Below are 11,923 nucleotides of genomic sequence, written 5' to 3'. Positions count from 1 at the left end.
AGATCTTTCTTCAACATTGTCGGGATACCTTTCCTTCCTCCAGGGTCTTTTTTGGCATTTTCCTTTTAATGTTCTCTTGACAGCAGCCTAAGGCTCCTGGTCCATGTTTCTATAATACTCTTGCTAACACGCTAAAGATGAACAAGTCAGTCTCTGAAGGTGGAATGCCAGAAGTGTTTTTCAGAAGCAAAGATGATGAGATTTCGGCTAAAGTACTTTGGACACATCGTCAGCTAACACCGGTCGCTTCAAAGGGCATGCGTGGTACTCTGGAGACCTAATGAAAATAATGGAATTCTTTAATGAGATGGATTAAAACAATAGCCAAAATAATGAACTCAGATTTACCAAAGATTATGAAGATGGTAGAAGACTAAGTATAAGGTCACCGCGGGTTTGAGTTGGTTTGTGGCAACTAACAAGCCTTTATAGCAGCGGTTCTCCACCTTCCTCATGCCGCCACCCTGTCATACAGCTCCTCATCTGGTGGTGATAACCAACCATAACATCATTTTCGTGGCTACTTCAGAAATGTCGTTTTGCTACTGTTATGAATCGGGCGACCCCTGTGAAAAGGTCGTTCCACCCCTCACCCCACAGGTTGAGAATCGCTGCTCTATTGTAATGAGTTTCTCCACAAGTCAGTCTCTATCCACCTCTCTTGCAAATCTGTACCATTTTCTTCAGATTGCTATTTCCTCCTTCCCAATTCTCCAAACTCTCAGCACTTGGTCCAGCATCCTATGTCTCTGAGAAGTTAAAGACTGTCGAAGGAGAATCCCCTCTTCCTCCAGAAATCAACACAAGTTTCCTTCCTCTGGACTCAGGATCTCAGCCCGCCCTCTTCCTCAGCATCATAGGCTATTAATACACCTCCTCTGCCCTGCGGACAGCCACCTCTTCTCAACCGGACCACTGTAGCATGCCATCGCAAGTCATTAATGAAACAAAGAATATGTTTCAGGAAAGTTTGAAAAAAACCTTCTAATTATAGAAAATTTCAAATATACTGGAACATGGAGAAACCATTTGTATAATAAATCCATTTTACCCATAACCCAACAACAACAACAACAACCCAACATCATTATCTTAAAATAAAATTCCATATGTGATGAAATTATACTAAAAAATAACTGCTATGTCATTGTTACAGCTAAAATTTTCATTGCAATTACTTAGTATCATGTCTTAGTTCTGCTGACATAGTCCTACTATAAAAAACAAGTATTACTTAACTTGGTGCCCTGTGTCTAACCCACATTGCTTACTTAAGCAGGATTCGGTTACATAAGTTTTATAATATGTGTAAATGAACAGCCATATATTTTAGTCTAATAAGAGGGACAATGCATATGGGATATCCATATGAAATGTCCCTCTTCTCTCAATAGTACTTTAAATCCTATTCCAAAGGCCAGTTTAATGACACTGTTATTAGAATTACCAAAGGCCTCATGCAGGTTACTTATATTAACTCTCAAGAAGCTGATAATGCTGCCAATAAAGTAGAACAGGGATATATATATATATATATTAGATATATTAACAGATTTTGTGCTTGTACTTAACTGCAAGCAAGGGCTTACATGTAAGAGCAATCAGTTCTTATGATGTTGCTAGCCCTGATACTCACTTTCATGAAGGGATTACTGAAGATATGGGAGCTATAGCAAATTGCAGTGAATAAATAAGATGGTGCCTGCCTATCAGAAAGAATAATGTCTGGGGTCTTAAAAGCTTGCCTTAAAACAAACAGCCATCTAAGTGAGGTGTCAGCTAAGCCTACGTGGAAGAAACATATCACCCTGTGTGATCCAAGGATTATAAATAATTAAATCCAAGATCAGAAAAGGAAATTGTGTTAGAACTTATATTCTGAGTACCTGTTTGCAGAAGCCTATGGATGAAAGTGAAATCCCCAAATCTATCTGCAGGGATTAAGTCTCCAATGAATCCCTCAGACCTTTGACCAGGGAAGTGAATAGGCTTGCCCTGAGACAGAGTGAAATTGAATTAATGCATCAGAAAGTGACTTAATGCAGATATTGTGAGGTTCAAATTTAACATATTATCATTTGTTTTCTCTTTTGACCCATTTTTAATTTGTTCTCTTTCTTATTATTTTCTACTTTCTTTTGGATGGAGATTTTTCTGTGTCTTATTTTGTTATTGTTGCTGGGGATTGTATATTTTTCTTTATATGAAATCCAGGATAGGTAAATCAGACAGTAAGTAGATTTACAATATCTTAGGGATATAAAAAGGGAGGTGGGACGCGTGGTGGAGCGCAACCCCTTTATTCAGGTCACAGCCCTGGTACAACTGAAAGGACATTTCCTCAGAGGCATACTTTCCCTATATAACAGGAATATATATTTGCTGTGGGAAAGCTTGCTTGCTTTTGGCTGAGTCTGGATCCCACATCTGGCTTATCAACCTCTGAGAGTCTGCCGAATTGCTTGCTGAACCTCAGAGCCATATTGACCTGCTGACCTTGGTTTCATCCACTTCTGAAACTACCAGTCTGGTGTCTTCCTGCTGATCATGGGCTCATCAACCCCCAGAACTACTGGAGTTGGAAGTTCTCCAGCTTAACATTTGACCCACCGATTTCCATCCTGCTTGAACTCAGACTGGACTTGTCTACTTCTACAACTACGTGAGCCGTTTTCTTGATATAAATTTCGCTCTGTACATGCACCAATATGAGCATCAAGCTTTCAGTACAAACAAGGATACATGATCACCCTCTCTGTCCTTTGATATTGCCTCAGAATCTTTTCGATCCTCTTTAGGAGAGAATAGGGCATATATTTCCAAAGGTGCACATTGGGGTACTTCTCCTGGAACTTGTAAGATTATTTTATTTTTCCCGGTTTTTGCCTAAAAACTTTCTTTTTGGTTGTTGTTATTGTCTGAAATGAACTTGTTTGTCACAAGACTCTACATCCGTTTCGGTTTTACTTTTCCTCCTATTTTCTTTAAGCCGCTCAGACCACTGTGTAGTTTTGAGAGCTCAGGAATCTGAAGGGGCCTAAGAACTTCTGAGGCCTATCATGCAACATAAGGACAAACCCCTGAGGTCTCCTGAAGTCCCACAATACTTTTTCCTGTACATAGGGGGCATAGGAAATCCGCAATCCTGTTTACTGTTAATGGGAATACAAACTGGTGCATTTTTTTTTACATTTTATTAGGGGCTCATACAACTCTTATCACAATCCATACATATACATACATCAATTGTATAAAGCACATCCGTACATTCTTTGCCCTAATCATTTTCAAAACATTTGCTCTCCACTTAAGCCCTTTGCATCAGGTCCTCTTTTTTTCCCCCTACCTCCCTGCTCCCCCCTCCCTTATGAGTCCTTGATAATTTATAGATTGTTATTTTGTCATATCTTGCCCTATCCGGAGTCTCCTTTCCCCCCTTCTCTGCTGTCCATCTCCCAGGGAGGAGGTCACATGTGGATCCTTGTAATCAGTTCCCCCTTTCCAACCCACTCACCCTCCACTCTCCCAGCATCGCCCCTCACACCCCTGGTCCTGAAGGTATCGTCCACCCTGGATTCCCTGTGCCTCCAGCTCCCATATGCAGCAGTGTACAACCTCTGCCCTATCCAGTCCTGCAAGGTAGAATTCAGATCATGGTAGTTGGGGAGAGGAAGCATCCAGGGTCTGGGGGAAAGCTGTGTTCTTCATCGGTACTACATCACACCCTAATTAACCCATCTCCTCTCCTAAACCCCTCTATGAGGGGATCTCCAGTGGCCGACAAATGGGCCTTGGGTCTCCACTCTGCACTTCCCCCTTCATTCACTATTTTATATATATATATATATATATATATATATATATATACACACACACATACATACATATACATATATATACATACATACATATACACACACATATATATATATTTTTTTGCAGATGCCTTATACCTGGTCCCTTTGGCACCTTGTGATCACACTGGCTGGTGTGCTTCTTCCATGTGGGCTTTATTGCTTCTGAGCTAGATGGCCGCTTATTCACCTTCAAGCCTTTAAGACCCCAGGCACTATCTCTTTTGATAGCCGGGCACCATCAGCTTTCTTCACCACATTTACTTGTTCACCCACTGTGGCTTCAGCAGTTGTGTTGGGAGGGTGAGCATTGTAGAGTGCTAATTTAACAAAAGAAAGTATTCATGCATTGAGGGAGTGCTTGAGTAGAGGCCCAAGGTCCTTCTGCCACCTTAATACTAAACCTATAAGTGTAGATACATAGATCTAGTCCCCCATCCTCATATATATATTTGCATGTACATGGCTTTGTCTAGACCTCCATAAATACCCCTTGACTCCTAGCTCTTTCCTCCATCTCCCTTGACTTTCCTCCTGCCCCACTACCAAGCTCCATCCCCACCTAGGCTACAGCTATACCTCTTCTCTACGCAACCTTACCCTTGATCATTCCCTACCAGGCCTGCCACTCCCCTCTCACTATCATTTTGGGTCCCATGTTGTTCCCTTGTCCCTGTGTTTGTTAACACCACTTCCTTACCCCCCTACCTCCTCCTACCCCAAGTCCCCCTGGAACTGTCATTGTTTTTCCTCCAGATAGTTCATCCAGCCTGTCCTATTCAGACAGACCTGTGGAGACACTAACATGCACGAAAACTGGTGCATTTTTCTGGAGGGAAATTTGGTGCCTTAGCAGTTCTACTTCTTGAAATGAACTTGATGAACCATCATAAAACAGCCCAAAGGTATCTATACAGAGAGTTATTGCAAAAAATAAAGAAGTCCCTAATTCTTCATTCCTCCCTCTAGTCACACCATTGGTCCCAAAATTGTGTCGAGTCCTTTCACTGACTACACTCAGTGACACTACTTGTCTTGGCCAAGGGATGTGAGTCCCTATGACCCACGTGGAAGCTTGAGATAGTCCTCGCACATTTTTATTTAGCCCTTTGCTCTCAATGGCTATGAGAACATGCCGGGACAACCCCGCTGGAGGTTACCTCACAAGGAACAGGGCTGATGTGCACTCGTTGGCCCAGATCGGGATACCCAAAGGGAGCCAAGAGACAGTCACCTCCACACATCCTAGCAAGCCCAGGGGCACTTCCCAGTTAACCACCAGCTCACAGTAAATGCATGGGTGAACCCAATGAAGATCAGGCAGGCTGAACCCGGACCAGCTGACTTCCCCACCCCTTACCCTCAATACCTCCACCAAGCAATCCTGTAAAGAAATCCACTGTTTATTCTTGTAGACCACTAAGATTTTGTGGTTGTTTATTACATACTATTTTTGTTTTCTATCAATGGATATCTGGTACACGTGTAGTAGTAATGTCCAACAATGAAGAATTCCTTAAACAAAGTATATATGTAACTTATGCAATACCATGTAGATCTATATTGAGATGAAATGTCCTCATTACATTGATAAATTGTGGGTTGGGGAGAGGGAAGGAGGTTGTGAAACTATGTGTAATGTGACACCATTTACATGCAATACACATTTATGCATCTGTATATAAAATACCAAGTCTTTTGTAGAACAACAAAAAAATGTGGTTATTTCTGGGTGGTAGCTCTGGAGCGATTTCCATTTTTTGTTTATCTATGTTTGATAGTTATTCTATAAAACAGATGCCACTTATAAAAGCTCTTAAAAGGGAAGAAAAACTATTCCCCTTGGAGTACATCTTGTTTAATTCTGCTTTGATCTATCAGTGAAAATTCTGGGTGGTTTTTAAATACTTTTCTTGATGAGTACATCCATCGATTACTTATTCTTGCAGCATCTTGTTCAGAAGGCTTGGTCAGATCCCATCCAAGATTCTCTAAGGAGTCCAGGTAACAGAACACACTTGGGTAGCCCCACCTGCAAAGACAACAGAGTCTCTGAGAAATGACATTGTGGGTGGAGGGACTTCACACCAGTCCCAGGGTTGAGAAGAACCATGTCTTCTCAGCCCACTGTCAGAGCCAGGGAAGTCTCAGAGCAAAGTCCCAGGGAGACCAGTGCTCAGGGAACCTCAGGGCTGCCCACCCAGATGGGCGCATGGTAATACACTCCAGTAACTTCCTGTCTACTGGCCTTAGTCATAATCCTGGGGCAAATAAAGGAACCTTTTTTTTTCTAAAACCCTCCTAACAGGGTATCAAATGTCATACATGCAGAATAGAAATTCAATGCTACAGGGCCAGCCAAGAAGACCTAATACCCCAATCCTGCCAAAGGCTGACGGCCAGTCTCCCTTCCTTCCTTTTTAGCCCCTTTCTCCTTCCTCCCTCCTTTCCCCTCCCTCCCCCTCCCTCCCTTCTCTTTCTTATTCAATCTTTGTAATTAAGCCTTCCTTTAAAATAGATCAATCTCGCCCCCCCCCCCCTCCACCCGCCAAGGCAATCCTACAGCTGATCAGAGGGCCCTGGTGGGCCTTGGTAGAATTCTTGCAAGCCAGGGACGGAGCTCAGGAACCATTTCCAGTCGCGCCTCCTGAGCGGCCGCCACCCGTCTGTCAGTCCCTGGAGGCCGCCACCCGTCTGTCAGTCCCTGGAGGCCGCCACCCGTCTGTCAGTCCCTGGAGGCCGCCACCCGTCTGTCTGTCAGTCCCTGGAGGCGTGCAGTTCGCGATGATGATGAACAGGGGGTTTGTGGAGCTTCCAGACTAAAGCACACAGTGAGCTACTCGTGAAAATCAGCAGAGGAAAATCCGATAGCTCACAATGGTTCAATCCACAACTGACCACGTGGATGGCGGAGGACCAGGCAGCGGTCTATCCATTGATTGTGCATAGTGTAATCATGATGCAGGGGCCACGTAGATACCAGGTAATAACCCTTCTCATACCAAGCTATCTAAAACCTCATGCACTGCCATGGAGTCAGTGTTGATTAAAAAAATTAATATATCCTTTATATAAACTAAATAGAAGAGTATAAATATAAACTGAATAGACTATTCTCTCTCCATTATTGCACTGAATAACTGATATTAAATTTACATGAAAACTTCTGCTACTTTAATATATGCTAATGTAAAGATAAGGAAATATATACATATGTGTTTTTAATTTCCTTTAAGCTATTTTAAAAAATCATTTTATTGGGGGCTCATACAACTCTTATCACTATCCATATATACATCCATTGTGTCGAGCACATTTGTACATTTATTGCCCTCATCATTCTCGAAACATTTGTTTTCTACTTGAGCCCCTCCCTCCTCATCCTCTCTCCCTCATGAACCCTTGATAATTTATAAATTATTATTATTTTTTCTTGTCTTACACTGTCTGACATCTCCCTTCACCCACATTTCTGTTGCCCATCCCCTTGTAATCAGTTCCCCCTTTCTACCCCACCTTCCCTTCACCCTCCCGGTATCGCCACTCTTACCACCACTGGTCCTAAAGGGGTCATCTGTCCTGGATTCCCTGGGTTTCCAGTTCCTATCTGTACCAATGTATATCCTCTGGCCTGGCCGGATTTGTAAATTGGAATTGGGATCATGATAGTGGGAGGGGGCATTTAAGGACTAGAGGAAATTTGTATGTTTCATCGTTGCTACGCTGTACCCTGACTGGCTCATCTCCTCCCCGTGAACCTTCTGTAAGGGGATGTCCAGTTGCCTATAGATGGGCTTTGGGTCTGCACTCTGCACTCACTCTCATTTGCAATGATTATCTTTTTTGTTTTTGATCCCTGATACCTGATCCCTTTGACACCTCATGATCTCACAGGCTGGTGTGCTTCTTCCATGTGAGCTTTGTTGCTTCTGAGCTAGATGGCCGCTTGTTTACCTTCAAGCCTTTAAGACCCCGGGCACCATTAGCTTTCTTCACCACATTTGCTTATGTACCTGCTTTGTCATCAGTGATTGTGTCAGGAAGGTGAGTATCTCAGAGCGCCAGTTTTTTTTAATTAATTAATTAATTATTTAAAAAACATTTTTGGGACTCATACAACTCTTATCAAAGTCCATACATGCATCAATTGTGTAAAGCACATCTGTACATTATTTGCCCTCATCATGTTCAAAGCATTTGCTCTCCACAGAGTGCCAGTTTAATAGAACAAAGTGTTCTTGCATTGCGGGGGTATTTGGGTGGAGATGTTACATTTTCAACTCTTCTCCTGCCCCTACCGTAATCACCATCCACGGAAACATTCATTCACCATACATGAACTCCGCCACTCCCTGCGGCCCTGTGTGCTTTCTGCTAAGCCTACATCTTGCCTCCAAAGCTCCTGGTCCAAAATGAACTTATTTCCCATGGAACAGGGTGGAGGGGGGTAAGTAGGGTAAACAGTAGGGGGTTTAAGTAGAATGAAAGCTATATTCTTCCAAAACCGTTTTATTAGTAATAAGGTTAACCCCCCACCAGGAGGGTCGCTACTGATCCTTTGCTTGTGCTTGAGATTTGTTGAGGTTTTTGATCTACAGATTTCTGTTGCTGCTGCAGACTGTTAAGTTAGCACCAACTCATATCAACCCCATGTGTCCAACAGAATAAAAAGCACACCTTAGTCTTCAAAATGATGAAATTGCTCTTGAACACCTTAAAGAGGTCTTCAGCAGCAGATTTGTCTAAGTTTGTGATTTGATATCATGATTGTTGCTTCCAGGGGGTGTTGACTGGGGACCCAAGTAATGGACACTGAAAAGAATCCATCTTTTTTCCATCTATCATAGTGCTGTGTGCGGATTCCTTCCCAACCCCATCCCCCTTATTTGGGGCTGTAATCCATTCTGAAGGCTGTAGCCTTGGATCTGCATCACTAAATGCCTCAAGTTCTCTTGGATTTTAGCCAGCAAGCTTGGGTCACTTTGCTAAGTGTTCTATGGTTTTCTTTGGGAGTTCAGTCACTTGGAAATGGTCTGTTTCTTCAGGGCTTCCTTTTATGTTTTGCTAGGCGGTTCCGGAACATTGCTCAGTCTAGTGTTAATTATTCCCCACCTGACTGAGTTCTCTACTCAGTTCCCCATGAACTTTTACAGGTGTGGTTCCTGCCCCTCCATCCTTCCTTCCGATCCTTTCAGATAGTTCTCCGTCCGCCTCCCATGCTGAGATCTGTGGTCTGTTGAAGCCCCAAAGGCAGCGTTTCTCAACCTGTGGGTCTCGACCCCTCTGGGGATTGAAAACACTTATTTCTGATGGTCTTAGGAACTGAGACACCACTCCTCTATCCATCTCCAGGTGAGTCCACCCAATGGCAGATACACCCACATATGAATACCCAGTGTGAAGACTGTTGCCCATGCTTCATCATGCTTCAAGACAAAAAATCTCATTTATTTGTCACTAGAAATAAATATTTCACAATATTTAATGACATATTGTTTTTTATTAATCACTATACTTAAATGATGTTCAATTTGTAACAATGAAAATACATCCTACATATCAGATATCTATATTATGATTCATAACAGTAGCAAAATTACAGCTATGAAGTAGCAATGAAAGTCATTTTATGGTTGGGGGGGGGTCACCACCACATGAGCAACTGTATTACAGGATCTTGGCATGAGGAAGGTTGAGAACCACTGCTCAAAGGAGCCCATCTGCAGGTCCCTGGAGTCCTCGCCCTGTGTGGCTCTCTCTTTGCGGGCGCTCTGCTCCGGGCTCTCTGGTAGTCTTGAACTCTGGACACTCAACTGCATCTTCTCAATTCAAGCCAAACCCCATCTTAGCTTCTTCACTCCTTGAATCATTCTCTCAAGGAATGTAAAGTATCTCAAGGAAGTGAATTGGGGTAATTGTAGCCCTTCTCTTACTTATTTCCCATCTGTCAGGAATCACTTGACATAAAAAACTATTTCACATATTGTGCCTGTTTTTATTTTTCCCTCCTTTGTTTATTTTAAATGGGAGGGTAAATCTAATTTTTGCTACTTTGTTTTAACTGGAGGCAGAGGTTGGTAGCTATTTATCTTATTATTCATTCTTAAATGTTATTGGGCATATTCTCAGAACCAGGTGCTGGGCTAAGCAGCGAGCTGAACAAATAGGATCCTGATCACACAGCACGTATGTCTTATGGGAGTCGCTACTGTGTTCTCATTAGGTGCCAATAAATGAGTTCTAACCTGCAGAACACAACAACACGGTGTCTGATCCTATGCCATTCTCAGAATCATTTCTATGGTTGAGGCCGTTGTTGCAGCTAGTACTTCAATTCATTTTGTTGAAGGACTTGCTCTTTTTTGGCTGACCTACTTTACGAAGCATGCTGTCCCTCCTGGGACTAGTCCCTCCAACCTGTCCAAAGTGCATGAGACAAAGTCTCACCGTGCTCCCTTCTAAGGAGCATTCTGGATGTACTGCTTCCAACATAGACAACTCCTGAGTTTCAGCCATAAAGGTGCTATCCCCTGGATTTATGAACATGAATCAGATGTAATCCTTAAGGAATTCAGAATCAGGAAGAGACTAAGGCAAATGTGTTCATAGGAAACAGACCATGAACATATTTCATGTGAGATAACCAAAACCAAATCAAACTCACTGCTATTGAGGCAATGCTGACTTCTAACGACCACTGTGGGTTTCCAAGACGGTGATGGTTTACACACGTAGTAGAAAGCCTGGTCGTTCCCCCTCGGAACCGCTGGTAGTTTCCAACTGCAGACCATGCACTGCCTACCCCCCTCCCCCCAGGGCTCCATGTGTGAGATAGGAACAGTGTACTAAGGAAGAAGCAATCAATTCGATGGGAAGTAAGGGAAACCCCAGTGATCCCATTTCCATTGCCATTGCCCCTCACTGGATCCAACATAGATAAGTGACATCACTCTGGCCCATGAGATGTGAAGGGTAGTCTACTGGGAACGTTTTTCTGTCGGACAAGAGTGGAAACACGTTTTCTCTCTCTCTGCCTGAATGTGGAGGATGTCATAAAGCCACTGAAATAACCAATTATCTTTATTAACTATGGATCCAAATTAAGATTTCCTGACACAGGTAATAACATTTTCTTATTGCTTAAGAAGGAACATCTGTGTCACTTGCAGCTAGATGTTTCCTCGCTGATCGAAACACCTATTTGAAGCTTGCATTTCCTTTTCCTTGGTTCCATCCTCCGCTCAAATTTGTTCCTTTCAATTCTGTTGTCTGCCTGCTCGTGACTAAGGTTCACCTAAGAGTGGGCAGTGGAGTTAACCAGTCTTCCCACGAGCAAGCACGCAGGGAGAAATGAAAGAGAAGAACACGATTAGGCAGCACACACTTTAATTGCTTTACAGCATTAAAATGATACCAAAATGGTTAAGGGCTTCATAACTCTTAAAGGCTGGGAGTGGGGGTTAGGCAAGAGAGGCTGAAAATATCAGTGTGTGGGCAAGCCCAGAGGAAATGATGTAATCTCTTCCACATTCAGCCATGCTGGAATTCACAGTTAATTCCCACAGGAGCCAAAGCTACTTCTGGATAATCTCTCTGACGGGATATCAACCAGAATAGGGTCAGAGAGTGTGTTGTCCTCATTCCTAAGACTCTGGATCAGTCCCGGGGACCCAGTCTTGACCTCGTAAGCATTAGGAAAGATAAAGAAGTTAGGACAGATATTCTTCAGTCGCCACCCACTCCCACTTCCTCTCCCAAATCTGCTTTTTCAGATTCCTTTGCCTCTCACTCCCACTTTTTCCTCCACTATTCTTGTCCTACTTGTCTGATGAGCACATAAAATTCAAAGTCACCTACCTCCGGGCATTTGGATTTACTAGTGACCTCTCCTCGGCCAGCCACATGACTGATCACCACACAGATGTGCAATTCATTGATACTTAGTAAGTCAGCAGACCACACAGTCCTGATACTTAGTAAGTGCTTGGTTTATTGACTGATGAATGAATGAATGTATGGATAGATGGATGGATGGATGGATGAAGCTCTGGTCACATACAAACACATCA

This window comes from Tenrec ecaudatus, chromosome 4 (assembly GCF_050624435.1).
Source record: "Tenrec ecaudatus isolate mTenEca1 chromosome 4, mTenEca1.hap1, whole genome shotgun sequence".
In the NCBI taxonomy this organism is placed as follows: domain Eukaryota; kingdom Metazoa; phylum Chordata; class Mammalia; order Afrosoricida; family Tenrecidae; genus Tenrec; species Tenrec ecaudatus.
The sequence above is the reverse complement of the archived record's forward strand: the minus strand, read 5'-3'. Positions refer to the sequence as shown.